This window comes from Delphinus delphis, chromosome 10 (assembly GCF_949987515.2).
Source record: "Delphinus delphis chromosome 10, mDelDel1.2, whole genome shotgun sequence".
NCBI lineage: Eukaryota > Metazoa > Chordata > Mammalia > Artiodactyla > Delphinidae > Delphinus > Delphinus delphis.
Window position 1 is genome coordinate 9,764,473 of NC_082692.2, and position 15,524 is coordinate 9,779,996.

General features: G+C 41.3%; 1 protein-coding gene across 6 annotated transcripts in view; it reads left to right on the plus strand.

Moving 5' to 3' along the window:
• PHACTR1 (phosphatase and actin regulator 1) overlaps positions 1 to 15,524 on the plus strand; it is a 551,052-nt gene that overhangs the window by 244,909 nt on the left and 290,619 nt on the right. The window contains exon 1 of one of the 6 annotated variants that reach the window (XM_060023629.1): positions 398 to 617. The exons of the other annotated variants lie outside the window; for them this stretch is intronic. The gene's annotated coding sequence lies outside the window, so the exon portion shown is untranslated. Of the gene's footprint in view, positions 1 to 397; positions 618 to 15,524 lie in introns of those variants that run through there. 6 annotated transcript variants of the gene reach the window in all.

Sequence of the window (15,524 nt, forward strand, 5' to 3'; positions counted from 1 at the left end):
CCCGACCAGGGATCGAACCCACAGCCCCTGCATTGGAAGGCAAAGTCTTAACCACTGGACTGCCAGGGAAAGCCCTCCACTGAAGTTTCAAGAAAGATTAATTTTCATTGTTTGGTGTTTTGAGTGCCTCTCCCTCCACGCCAAGGAAGCGGGGGAGGGGAGACGGGGGAAGGGGAGTGTGGTTTTCTGATCAGAACTCAAGTAACACAGTTTGAATTATATAATGGAGCTGCTGTGAGTCAGGTGACAGGCTCACTGAGTAATTCCCTGCAGAAGGAGACAAACTGCATGTTAAAAAGCTCAACAAATACTAAAAAAAAAAAAAAAAAAAAAAAGCAAAGCCCAGGCCGTGAGTTCCAGACTTGCAAGCTGCAGTTTCCTCTGAATTCTCTCCGGGCTGAAACAGCTGGGCGGGCTGGCTGAGTCCCAGGACTCATAGAGGCTACGGAGAGCCAAAGCCAAGTGCAGGTCGGGGGTCTGGCCTGGGTTCCCGGGTTACTTTCTGTTTCATTTAGAAATGTGCCCTGTTTCTGAAACTGGTGGCTTCCAATGTCAAGGAAAACGCAGAACTCCTTGGAGGCTCCAGCCAGGCTTTTAAGAAGCGGGGCTTTGTAAAGGTAAGAAGCTATCCGCGTCCTGCAGGCTGGGGGTTGCCGCCTTGGAGGGGTCTGGGTGCGAGCCGGGGACGCCAGGAGGAGTCTGCCAACTTGTTCAGGGATCTGAACGAGGCTGGAGAAACCTTCTGTGGAGGGGTGTTAAGGTTAGGAAAGGGATAAGATGGACCCTTCCCGCCTGGATGGGTGGCCCCCCGGTCCTTGGTGACTTAAATTGATCCCCAACTCCTGTCTGCGCTCTTCCCTTCCCCAGTTCCATCCCATGGAGGAGTTGCTCTCCTGTCGGGGAATTGGCATGGGCTGGCCCGGGGCTGGGAAGGAAGGAGAAGGGGCTACCTGGCACGGAGAGGCTGTCGGAGCGTGTGTAGCATGTGTATTTCAGAGCCTGACACTTGAGAAGACTGTTGCTCAGGCTAAGAAAACATAGTTTTTGGGGAGCCAGAGAGCAGAGGCAGCGGAGGATGCCTGTGTGAGCGGAGAGCTTTGGGAAATCTGTGAGGTAGGCATTTGAATCTTAAAGCATTTCACTGCTGCTTGTGTGCCCTTTAGTTGGATTTTATATTGCTTTTGTATTTTGTTCAGTTTGGGGACTTTTCCCTTTTTGGAGCTGCCGCTATCAATTGATTTGGTTTTTCAGTCCTCGGACTTGGTTCACTGGATGTCTTGAAACCCACTGGTGCCCTTGTAGATGTCTGGAAGTCAGAGATCGCTTAGGAAACTGGTGCTATTTTTTCAGATCAGGGAGATTCACTTGCAAATCTCACTGCCATGGAGACTTGCTGGGAGTCTTGAACGCCTGCGGAGGCCGCCAGCGCTTAGGAACCTAGGGAAGTTTCTGACTTAAAGAGACAGGAGAGGGAAAATTGAATGGGCAATTGTTAATTCCCGGAAGGTGGGTGCAGGGAGAAGTTGTCAAGGATCAAAAAGAAAGATGACTGGGAAAATGAAAGGATAAGTAAAGGAATGGGTTTGGTGGGATCCCAACTGGGGCTGTGGCATTTTGAGGTTTACAGCATGGGGATAAAAATCAATAAGCAAACTGATAACAGCTCACTTGGCATGAATAAGATTCTTTTTTTTTTTTTCCCCACTGGGTCCTAGAGAACCGGAGAAATAGGCAGGATGTGAGTTTGGAAGAGTTCTTTTTTTTTTTTTAACCTCTTTATTGGAGTATAACTGCTTTACAATGGTGTTTTAGTTTCTGCTGTATAACAAGGTGAATCAGCTGTACATATACATATATCCCCATATCTCCTCCCTCTTGCATCTCCCTCCCACCCTCCCTATCCCACCCCTCTAGGTGGTCACAAAGCACCAAGCTGATCTCCCTGTGCTATGCAGCTGCTTCCCACTAGCTATCTATTTTACATTTGGTAGCGTATATATGTCCATGCTACTCTCTCACTTCATCCCAGCTTACCCTTCCCCCTCCCCGTGTCCTCAAGTCCATTCTCTACATCTGCGTCTTTATTCCTGTCCTGCCCCTAGGTTCTTCAGAACCTTTTTTTTTTTTTTAGATTCCATATATATGTGTTAGCATATGGTATTTGTTTTTCTCTTTCTGACTTCACTCTGTATGACAGACTCTAGGCTGGAGAGGGTGTAGAGAAAAGGGAACCCTCTTGCACTGTTGGTGGGAATGTAAATTGATACAGCCACTATGGAGAACAGTATGGAGGTTCCTTAAAAAACTAAAAATAGAACTACCATATGACCCAGCAATCCCACTACTGGGCATATACCTTGAGAAAACCATAATTCAAAAAGAGTCATGTACCACAATGTTCATTGCAGCTCTATTTACAATAGCAAGCTAAATGTCCATCGACAGATGAATGGATAAAGAAGATGTGGCACATATATACAATGGAATATTACTCAGCCATAAAAGGAAACGAAATTCAGTTATTTGTAATGAGCTGGATGGAAGAGTGCATTTCTAATTGCTATTCTTCTTGACCACAGAAGATGCTCTAAACAAAATATGGGGATGTTAGAACCAGAGGGAAAATGTGCTTAAGAATGATGCCTGCAAAGATGTGTTCAAGTTTCTGCTGCCCTTCCCTTCCCCTCTTTCCCATCCTACTCCCAGTTTTGGGCAAATTATGTGATTTGAATATGTCTGGTATAAACAACTCCTTAGACTGATACAGTTATCACTGCGAGAGGATATTTGGGTACTAGAATAAAAATGATCTTGAGTCAGTGGTTCTTAAATCTTTTAGATCATGGACCGTATTTGGGAATTGAAAAAAACTTAGCTGATGGTGAATTTCTAGAGTCCTCTCTGTACTGTGGCCCTGACACCCCCATCTTCTGATGCTGAACAAACAAAACTAAACAATGACAGCAAAGCCAAAAGGCGTAGCATAGCGAGGTTTCTAATTAAAGCCCACTTTTGAAATATCGACAGCATAACATTATAAATATTCATAATATAAGAAAACAGTTTATGGAGCCCCTTTTGCAAGCCATGGTAGTCCCTCAAGAAAGCACCGCTTAAATAATTCATGTCAGCACAGTGAGTTCCTTTCATCCAGATTTCTATCTGTTGAAACTTGCTGGAAATCTGCATTTCTGCACTTCAATAATATAATGAGGATAGAAATTCATAAGGGTGACTTCCAGACACCACAAGATCCAGCAGTGCCTTCTAAATCACAGAAGAGTACGTGATGCTCTGAACACTTTGTGTTGAGTGCGCTTTCTTCCTCTCTAATTCTCGAAAATTTGGTAATCTGCTTAAATTGTGGCGCCCATATATTTCACACCAAGACTCAGGACTTGTGGTCTTACGGAGGATTTTTATGTTACGTTACTTTCAGTGTGAGGGACAGTTTGGGAAATGCAGTTCAGATGCCAGGTTGCAGTTTAGATGTCCGTTTCGGGGACAGTTAAATAGTTTATGGGACAACTGGTCAGAAGGTATGAAATCGAGACGCTCTTGAAAATCCGGTTCTCATAGAAATATAGATGCTTTGGTTAAGAGCATAAGTTTTTTGGTGTTCCGATTGACTTAGGTTCGAATTCCAATTCTGCCACCTATTCAGTGAGTGACATTGGGCAAGTTTCCTGACTTTTCTAAGGCTCAGTTTCTTCCTCTGTAAAATTGGATAGCGATAGTACTTACCTCAGAGGTTATATGGGGGTAAATAAAATACCGTGTGAATACAACAGCACCTAGTATGGTATCTGGCACTGTTAGCGTCTAATAATCAGTATCTGCTGTTACTATTGTTATCACTTATGGTACCTTTTGATATGCCAGAGACAAAGCATATACTGTGCAACTTTATTTATTTATTTATTACATCTTTATTGGAGTATAATTGCTTCACGATGTTGTGTTTCTGCTGTACAACCAAGTGAATCAGCTATATGTATACATATGTCCCCATATCCTTTCCCTCTTGTGGCTCCCTCCCACCCTCCCTATCCCACCCCTCTAGGTGGTCACAAAGCACCGAGCTGATCTCCCTGTGCTATGAGGCTGCTTCCCACTAGCTATCTGTTTTACATTTAGTAGTGTATATATGTCCATGCCACTCTCTCACTTCATCCCCGCCTCCCCTTTGCTGTGCAACTTTAGATCAACATTGGTGATCCTCAGAATGTTCTGGAATTAAGTCATTAGCACGTCTATTCCTCTCTATGAGGAGGCATCGTTATCCCCATGTTTTACACAGAAGAATCCATTGAAGTAGTTGAAGGCACCCAGGACATCAGTGGCAGCATCAGATGGGGGATATTTGTCCCCAGACTCTGTGCCCCACCCCTGGATCACACCCCTCCTGATCGTCCTGCTGGGCGTCCACATCAGGGGTGGTTTAACAAGGGCAAAGTAGCCCTTGTCTCTAGAAAGCCTCAGATAACCTTCCCAGGGAAGTATTGTAGTTTGGTGCTGAAGGCTTGGTTTTCCCTGCTTCAGCCCTGCTATTAGTTGTGGCTCTTCCCTTTTCTCCTCCTGAACTTGCTGAGTGCAGAGTCCCTACAGGTGTCTCCTACTTGGCCAGCTCATGCCGATGGGTGGTCGTGACCATGAGTACCCAGTTCCAAGTGTCCACTGGGGACAATACAGAATCTGCTGCCCTTGTCCAACCCCTTAAAGACTGTGTTTCTGTTTTCTCTTTGAAGACTTCTAACATAGGGATTTAATGCCTCCCATAAAACAAACTCCCCATCATATACTATAAAGTCCAAAGACAGTCATGTAATTAATCTAAAGGGTAAAGATGCCAAAAGACCTTTACTTTTGCCTTCCATAGGTATTCAGTTTCCTGCAAAATTCAGAATCCACTGGTACAGGGAAGGGGTTAAGAGAAGGGATTTCATAAAAGGTCTTCTAGGTATCGCCTGGGTTTCTCAAGGAAACTAACTGAATAAAAAATCCCACTTGGGGTAGGTCATAAAATGGCAGAGTGAAGAATAGCATAGAGTGACTTCTTCTAAGAAATCTACCACAAGGACAATACCAACGTCTAAAATTAAGAGAAACAGAAAAAAATCCAATAGAATTTCAGAAAAATAAGATTCTAGATTCAAAAATAACAAAGCAAATTTTGAAATGTAAAAGCACCCCAAATTTGGAAATATTATAATGCTAAGGAAAAAGGGGAAAAAAAGAGTGGAACGTGAGAGAAACAGCAGAGAGAGTGGGATTGAAAGAATTGGTTATGAGTTCAGTCCTGGGTCAATCACTCAGTTGAATCTGTTTCCTCATTTATGAAAAGATGACAATAATTCCTACCCTACACTCAAGGCTACTGAGAGGAACAGATGAGATACTGTGTCAAAACTAGAGAGATAACAGACCCTTAGAACATTCCCCTCCACAATGCTGAGAACTTGAACTCCATCTGGCCCTATCAGGCAGGTGTCCATAACTATACAGTATTAAGGAAAATTGACCCAAAAGGAAAGAATGTGTGTATGACTAAGAAACAGAATTTTCTTCTTAATAATGCAGAAGAAAATCCCTTTGGATAATCCATAGCTAATGAATAACCAATTACTGTTATACTAGGGCTTCCATAACAAAATACCACTAGCTGGGGTGGCTTAAAAAACAAAAATTTATTTTCTCGCATCTCTGGAGGCTGGAAGTCCAAGATCAAGATGTTGGAAGAGTTGATGTCTGCCGAAGCCTCTCTTGAGGATGGTCACCTTCTTGCTGTGTCCTCACATGGCTTTTCCTCTGTGTGTGCAAATCCATGTGTCTTTTCCTCTTCTTATAAGGACACCAGTCCTATTGGATTTGGACCCCACCCATATGACCTCATTTAACTTAGATTATCTCTTTCTAGGCTCTATCTCCAAATACAGTCACATTCTGAGGTACTGGGGGTTAGGGCTTCAACTTATGAATTTGGGGGAAACACAGTTCATCCTATAATAGCTATTAATTAAAAGGTATATTCTTGTTCTAGGAATTTAGAAGGTTTATAAAAGAAAATGGCATCTGTCTAAAGGAAAATGATATCTCTGAATAACCATAGGGAGACCATGCCTTGGAAGGTAGCCTGGTAGACCTGGGCCAAGATTCAGGAGTAACTTGACTTTCAGGCATATTTCAACTAAGAGGAAAAGTGAGGACCTTGTGTTTTTCACTTCCACCTGGGTGTTCTGTCAAAGAACCAGCAGATTGTCCCTAGCAAGTTTGCATCTCTATGGTGAAAGCTATTCTTGGAGGATGAATTTAACATTGTTTGGGATTAGATGCTCCTCTGAGGTCAAAAGGATTATGGCATTTCATGGGCTAGTTTCCCACTTCCTTTCCATATTCTGTCTCTTAAAGGAAGTCAAAAATTGATCCTACAACCTGGGTTCCTGCCGTGCGCAGCGTGGTCATGCATACTTTCCACAATTTCCTCAGTCAGTCCCCAACTTTCCCAGTTCCCTTTCAGTAGGAACCATGATATTCAGTGATATGGTTACCTGAAATACACACACACATACACACGTACACACACATGCACACACGCACCTTTATTTATTCCACGAACAGAATTTGTGGATAGAGAGGAAGATGATTTGTAAGTGATACGTACACATCACTTTCTTCCTAAATTTCAGATCTTTGATTTCAGAGAAAGGGATATGGGGCCCAGCTCGTGGCTGAGATGACCCCACAACTATGGGAAGTGAGGGGAGCTGATACCTATTCTAAATTCACAGGCGTGAAAAGGCATGAAGGAGAAAGTGATGTCAGGGGAGGAGCAGGTGATTCGCAGGTGTACATGGATAAGGGTGGGTGTGCTCCTCCCTTCCTCTCCCCCTCCCCACTCGCAGCTGCCCCTTTGGTTGGACCACTTGCGTCCTCTGGTGGGGCACATTGTAGCTCCCTATTAGCAGTGTGGCGGCTAGAGCCACACAGGACACATGAGGACATCGTGCAAGCAAGACACGTACCTTGATTTTCCTTTTTAAACAACTGATGGTGGTGAAAAATTATACTGGGAGGAACAAAGAAGCACATATTTAGTAACTTGTAAAAACCCCATTGTGTCCTTTTTCCTTAAAAATAAGGTGTGCTTCCAATGCCCAAGAGGAAAGGATCAGTTCCCCAAGCATCATGATCATACCTCCTGATCCTTCCCAGTACCATTTCAGCACAAACAAGAACTCACTCCATTACTAGTAGCTTTCCTCTTTCACCAGGATCCATTCCAGAGGCAGGGGAAGTCATGGGTTAGTGCACCAAATCAGTCTGCCCAACTTTCAAACTATTTGGATGCAATGTGCTCTCTAAGTGTCAAGTACTCTCGTTTGGGTTATTAGAAAGGAACTGTTGAAAGGAACTATGATGTAATTCAGAATATATCAGTGCCTGTATTATTTAGCCCTGATTTTAAGGTTCATGACTTGCCAGAAAAAGGACCTAAAGGCTAAAAAGGATAAGAATGCAGACTCAGGAACAAACCATCAGATTTTAAGAAAACCAGTATTGGTTCCCTTTGGCTTTCATGTAAACCAATAACATAGATTAGGAACTCTTATTTAAGTTGGTTTGTTCATATGTAGACTTTCTCAAACAAAAATGTGTTTGGTAAAGCACAAAATAAAACATAACTACCTTGGAGTTTTTTTTTTTTTTTAATTTTTTTTTTCGGTACGCAGGCCTCTCACTGTTGTGGCCTCTCCTGCTGCGGAGCGCAGGCTCTAGACGCGCAGGCTCAGCGGCCAATGGCTCACAGGCCCAGCCGCTCACACGACATGTGGGATCTTCCCGGACCGGGGCACGAACCCGTATCCCTTGCATCGGCAGGCGGACTCTCAACCACTGCGCCACCAGGGAAGCCCTACCTTGGAGTTTTTGTTGTTGTTGCTGTTATTATATTTAATCAGTAAGCACTTACTATCTACTGCAGCTAAGGACAGGGTGTTATGCCAAGAGTTTTGCAAGGTAAGATGAATCGGATCTACCCACATCTATCTAGAGAAATAAAACATGTCCATACAAGTTTTAACAAAGTATAGAAAATGACAACTTCACGAGAACAGAAAAAAATGGTTATTGAGGTTGAAAAGAGGGAGATATTAATTCCAGCTAGAAAAGCTTTTAGAAATGTTTCTAACAAGAGTCTTGAGGGCTGAATAGGTATATTTCAGCGTGAAGGGTGAGGGGGCAGAGGACATTTCCAAGAGAGGAGAGGGAGTAATAAGCGGGAAGCAAAATTGTAGAAGAAGGCACACCTGGATTGCACGTGAGGCCAGGAGGCCAGGTCAGTTCTTTTGGAGGAGAGGGTGAAGAAAACAACCAGTTGTAGAAACATTGGAAAAAACCTGAATATCCAGCAGAGAATGGCAGGGTCGGAGCTTGAAACTAGATGCAGGGCGGGGTGAATGGAGAGAGATGGTGAGTGCACCCTGCGGTTACATCGCAGCTGTGGTGGTGGAGAACATGGTAAAGGTTAACAGTAATGATAATGATCATAAATAGGTCTCACTTGTTGAGTGCCTAGTAGCTGCTGAGCCTTTTCTTTAGATTATTGCCTTTAATCTGCACAGCAAACCTCAAGACAGGTACAAATACAGTCAGTTCTCATTCTGCACAGATTCTGTATTTGCAAATCTGGCTTATTCGCTAAAATTTATTTGTGACCCCAAAATCAATACTCTTGGTACATTCTCAGTCATCCATGGACGTGTGCAGAGTTGCCCCACATGTACATTCCCAGTGAAGTTAAAGAAGGTGATACTCTGCCTTTTTGTTTCAGCTCATACTGTAAACAAGTGTCATTTTTGTGGTCTATTTAGTCTCATGCTTTTCACTTTTTTTTTGCTTCTTGTTGGTGATCTCTCTGTTTAAAATGGTCCCCATGTGTAGTGCTGAAGTGCTGTCTAGTGTCCCTCCATGCAAGAAGGCTGTGATGTGCTTTAGGGAGACAATACGTGTGTTAGATATGCCTGTTCAGACATGTCATAGTGCCGTCGGCCATGAGTTCAAGGTTAATGGATCAACAATATATACTAAACAAGGTGTCTTTAAACAGAACCACACATAAGACACAATACATTGATCAGTTGATGAAAACACTGTGACCAGAGGCTCCCAGGAACCTAACCCTATATTTCTCCTAGGAACAATGGTTCAGTGTTCACTAATTCCGTTTTCACAGTGACTTCATAGAACAAGGCTACTTTGAATATCAAGAAGACTCTGGTTGGGCTTCCCTGGTGGTGCAGTGGTTAAGAACCCACCTGCCAAAGCAGGGGACACAGGTTCGAGCCCTGGTCCGGGAAGATCCCACATGCTGCAGAGCAATTGGGCCCGTGCACCACAACTACTGAGCCTGCGCTCTAGAGCCTGAGAGCCACAACTACTGAAGCTCGCGTGCCTAGAGCCTGTTCTCTGCAACAAGAGAAGCCACCGCAATGAGAAGCCTGCACACTGCAATGGAGAGTAGCCCCTGCTCGCTGCAACTAGAGAAAGCCCACGCGCAACAACAAAGTCCCAATGCAGCCAAAAATAAATTAAAAATAAATAAATAAGACAATGGTAACACCCTCTCCCCAGAGATATAAACTGGGGTCGGGAGGGAGGGATAAGGACCTTGCCTGAGGCCACACAACAGGCACAAACCCAGTCTGTCAGATTCGAATGTCATATTGTGATGATATAGATTTGTAATAACTTAACAAAGGCCTGGACCAGGTGTAGCAATGAAGAATGGAGGGGAGGAGGTGAATTACAAATGGTTTAGGAAGTAGAATCAACAGGACTTGGCTACTGATTGCACATGGAGGGCAAAGAGCAGGAAGAGGTCTGAGAGGAGTCTGAAGTCAGGTGGAGGTGATAACCTATTGGAATCAGGAGAGCCTGAGGGTGGATGGTTGCAGGAAGGGTAAACAGCAGGTTCAACTGGGATTAAGGGCTGGGGCTTGAGAACAGAAATGCCAGTTTTAATTTTTGAGCACTCACTGTACTCCAGGTATTGTTAAGTGGCTCTAGCTAAATGATCTCAGGAACTATTATGCCCATTTTACAGATGAAAAGAGTGAGGCTCAAAGAAGTAAAGTGACTTGCTCAAGGACACCCTGCTTATAAACAACAGAACAGGATTCAAACCCAGGCAGAGTGACCCTGGAGGTTGTAATACCAAAGAGAAGTTTTGGAATTTGAGATCTTAGAGGAAGAGAAGCATTAATGTTAATAATACCGTATCTTGTTCTCTAGTTTCTTCTTTTTAATGTTATTTTTTCCAATATTCTGTCTTTACACTGCATATTTTCCTACTTTCATGTTTTTGTTCAAATTCTTCTCTCCCACAAGAATGTTGTTCTTCTCTCCTAGCTTTTAGCTTTTATTCTTTTTTGTCTTTTTATGTTGCAGAGGGGTAAACTTACTTGGTAGCTTCAGAAATGGGACACTTTATGTTATATTGTGCTGTCTAATTTAAAAAGTTTGAACGTTTCAAGGATTCCTAGAACGTAATACATGTTACTTAAGAAAAATTATTCTCTGAATATTACTCAGCCATAAAGAAGAATTAAATGTTGCCATCTGTAACAAGATGGATAGATCTAGAGGGTATTATGCCGAGTGAAATAAGGCAGACAGACAAAGACAAATATCCTATGATTTCACTCATATATGTAGTCTAAAAAAACAAATAAACATAACAAAACAGAAACAGACTCATAGATACAGAGAGCAAGACTGGTGGTTGCCATGGGGCGATGAGTGAAATAGGTGAGGGAGAATAAAAGGTACAAACTTCCGGTTACAAAATAAATGAGTCCTGGGGACTATAGTCAATAATATTGTAATAACATTGCATGGTGACAGATGATAACTATACTTATCGTGGTGATTATTTTGCAATGTATAAAAATATTGAATCACTATGTTGTACACGTGAAGCTAATATAATAAGTCAATTATACTTCAATTTAAAAAAGAAGAATTGTTCTCATAATCATTCTTACAATTCACATTAATAATGTTATGGTTTATTTACAGATGTTCTCATTAACAGAGGAAACATGATTATGCTATTTGTGTATTAGATTTGGAAAACCTGGCATAAAATAACATGATCCTTGTTTTGTGTTTCCTCTTGGATATCAGTTACCTTTGAACTTTTGTAAAGATATAAAGTCTCTCATTGTTTCCCAAATCTGTATCATCGAGACTTATTTGCCTATGTCCTTGAGACACTAAGAAATTAAACATTCCCTCAACACTTAGGTATTAAGGGTTATTTCCACAGGACTCCTAGTAGTACTGTGCCTGGAGATATAATAGTATCCAAAAACAGAGGGTGTTTCGTTTAAGAAATGCCAGAGCTGTTTATTATATTAAAAAACTTTTAAACAGTATGTAATAGGAAAAAAAAAAAGACTCCTGTCGGAATCTTGAGTTCCTTCTTTCTTTCTAAATGCCCCCCCCAAGATGTCCAGAAGGTGAGCATTCTTTCTGGCCACAGGGAAAGTACCCTCCAGAACTGTGAACTCCATCAAAAATGCTTCTGCCCAAAGAGCTCAAAGGCCAGACATTTTGAGAACAGATAGCTTGGATCTCTGTAGGTACGTGGGAAAGAGTTCACCTACAAGGGAGTTTCTATTCTTTGAAATAACCCAAGTCTGAAACTCTTCCTTTGTAAATTAAAAAGAAATCTCTTGAACTATTCTGAAACCAAAAGAGAGAGAGTTGCAATGCTGCTGGCAACTGTACTAGATAGTCAACTGTGACTCTTAGGTGAACAAATTCTGCATTTGTATAGAGATCTGGTAATTTAGGAACAAAGGCGAAGACAAAGGAACCTTAAGGAATCTTTGTCTTGTTCTTAAACTGCCAGGGCCTGAAAGGGAACTAGGGAAAACGAAGCCATGTTTGATTCAACAAACACTTGAAACCATCCTTCAAATATTCTGGACGGAAAACAGTCCAAAGTGTGTTTTTGCCAAACCCAAGGGAAATTAGCTCCATATGTTTCTGATTTATTTACAGTTTAATCATCAAAATATTGCTTTGCAAGGACTGGTTATGTCCAAAAAACCTTTTATGAGCCATTTTAAACAGTATCTTGAGAACAGGAAGCCCTGTTTTGCCAAGAGCCAACAGATGCCTGAGCAGAGGTTCTGGAGTTGGTAGTAGGGGCAGAGCCCTGGGCGCTGCGATTTCCAAATCTGACAGAGCAGACTTCATATTGGTTTTGGGGAATCTGTGCTCCACGCACTAGAATTACAGAAATCCTTCAGGGAGGATAACCTGAGGGGAAGGTGGCTGCTGGCTTCCATGATTTCCACTCAAACTCATTATCTTTTATGGAATTTCATATTCCTTTCACCACATTCCATTTGCTAAATGATTATTCAGGAGATAACTTCTCTACTGAAATTATAATGTTAGTATCTGAGCCCTTACAAACCTGAGGTAGAATTTCTTAGAAAACAGCGGCTTCGAAGGAGCCATTGTCTGAACGAATAGGACAAAAATTTTTTCTCTTTATTTTCGAGTTTTTTCCTTTTTGGGTTTTTTTGGGGGTTTTTTTGCTTCTCTTTCTTTTTATTCTACTTTTCCTTTTCTTTCCCTGGGAAGTTCACCATACAGTATCAATCATCCAGAAGACATTTAATAATAAATTGGTGATTATCAACATTATGTACATATATATGTACTGTACAAGCCTGGGTTTACTAGTTGAGGGGGAAGGCCTTTATTGAAAATACGCGTTTGTAAGGGATTACCCACTTTTTTCTCATTCTCCCGAAACTTTACCTAAAACCAAGCATTCTTTCTCTAGACTTTATTTTTTTAACATCTTTATTGGAATATAATTGCTTTACAGTGTTGTGTTAGTTTCTGCTGTATAACAAAGTGAATCAGCTATACATATACATATATCCCTTCCTTCTTGCGTCTCCCTCCCACCCTCCCTATCCCACCCCTCTAGGTGGTCACAAAGCACAGAGCTGATCTCTCTGTGCTATGCAGCTACTTCCCACTAACTACCTATTTTATATTTGGTAGTGTATATATGTCAGTGCCACTCTCTCACTTCGTCCCAGCTTGCCCATTTCCCTCCCCGTGTCCTCAACTCCATTCTCTATGTCTGTGTCTTTATTCCTGTCCTGCCCCTAGGTTCTTCAGAACCATTTTTTTAGATTCCATATATATGTGTTAGCATATGGTATTTTTCTCTTTCTGACTTCCTTCACTCTGTATGGCAGACTCTAGGTCCATCCACCTCACTACAAATAACTCAGTTTCATTCTTTTTATGGCTGAGTAATATTCCATCGTATATACGTGCCACTACTTCTTCATCCATTCATCTGTCAATGGACACTTAGGTTGCTTCCACATCCTGGCTATTGTAAATAGAGCTGCAATGAACACTGTGCTACATGACTCTTTTTGAATTTTGGTTTTCTCAGGGTATATGCCCAGTAATGGGATTGCTGCATCATGTGGTAGTTTTATTTTTGGTTTTTTAAGGAACCTCCATACTGTTCTCCATAGTGGCTGTATCAATTTACGTTCCCACTAACAGCACAAGAGGTTTCCTTTTCTCCACACCTTCTCCAGCATTTATTGTTTGTAGATTTTTTGATGATGGCCATTCTGACTGGTGTGAGGTGATAACCTCACTGTAATTTTGATTTGCATTTCTCTAATGATTAGTGATGTTGAGCATCCTTTCATGTGTTTGTTGGCAATCTGTATATCTTCTTTGGAGAAATGTCTACTTAGGTCTTCTGCCCATTTTTGGATTGGGTTGTTTGCTTTTTGATATTGAATTGCATGAGCTGCTTGTATATTTTGGAGATTAATTCTTTGTCACTTGCTTCGTTTGCAAATATTTTCTCCCATTCTGAGGGTTGTCTTTTTGTCTTGTTTATGGTTTCCTTTGCTGTGCAAAAGCATTTAAGGCTCATTAGGTCCCATTTGTTTATTTTTGTTTTTATTTCCATTTCTCTAGGAGGTGGGTCAAAAAGGATCTTGCTGTGATTTATGTCATAGAGTGTTCTGCCTATGTTTTCCTCTAAGAGTTTGATAGTGTCTGGCCTTACATTTAGGTCTTTAATCCATTTTGAGTTTATTTTTGTGTATGGTGTTAGGGAGTGTTCTAATTTCATTCCTTTACATGTAGCTGTCCAGTTTTCTCAGCACCACTTATTGAAGAGGCTGTCTTTTCTCCATTGTATATTCTTGCCTCCTTTATCAAAGATAAGGTGACCATATGTGTGTGGGTTTATCTCTGGGCTTTCTATCGTACTCCATTGATCTGTATTTCTGTTTTTCTGCCAGTACCATACTGTCTTGATTGCTGTAGCTTTGTAGTATAGGCTGAAGTCAGGGAGCCTGATTCCTCCAGCTCCGTTTTTCTTTCTCAAGATTGCTTTGGCTATTCGGGGTCTTTTGTGTTAACATACAAATTGTGAAAATTTTTGTTCTAGTTCTATGAAAAATGCCATTGGTAGTTTGATAGAGATTGCATTGAATCTATAGATTGCTTTGGATAATATAGTCATTTTCACAATGTTGATTCTTCCAATCCAAGAACATGGTATATCTCTGCATCTGTTTGTATCATCTTTAATTTCTTTCATCAGTATCATATAGTTTTCTGCATACAGGTCTTTTGTCTCCTTAGGTGGGTTTATTCCTAGGTATTTTATTCTTTTAGTTGCAGTGGTAAATGGGAGTGTTTCCTTAATTTCTCTTTCAGATTTTTCATCATTAGTGTATAGGGATGCAAGAGATTTCTGTGCATTAATTTTGTATTCTGCTACTTTACCAAATTCGTTAATTAGCTCTAGTAGTTTTCTGGTAGCATCTTTAGGATTCCCTATGTATAGTAACATGTCATCTGTAAACAGTGACAGTTTTACTTCTTCTTTTCCGACTTGGATTCCTTTTATTTCTTTTACTTTTCTGATTGCTATGGCTAAAACTTCCAAAACTATGTTGAATAATAGCAGTGAGGGTGGGCAACCTTGTCCTGTTCCTGATATTAGTGGCAATGGTTTCAGTTTTTCACCATTGACGATGATGTTGGCTGTGGGTTTGTCATATATGGCCTTTGTTATGTTGAGGTAAGTTTCCTCTATGCCTACCTTCTGGAGAGTTTTTAATCATAAATTGGTGTTGAATTTTGTTGAAAGCTTTTTGCGCATCTATTGAAATTATCATTTGTTTTAATCCTTCAATTTGTTAATATGGTGTATCACATTGATTGATTTGTGTATATTGAAGAATCCTTGCATTCCTGGGATAAACCCCACTTGATCATGGTGTATGATCCTTTTAATGTGCTGTTGGATTCTGTTTGCTAGTATTTTGTTGACGATTTTTGCATGTATGTTCATCAGTGATATTAGCCTGTAGTTTTCTTTTCTTTTGACATCGTTGTCTGGTTTTGGTATCAGGGTGATGGTGGCCTCGTAGAATGAGTTCGGGATT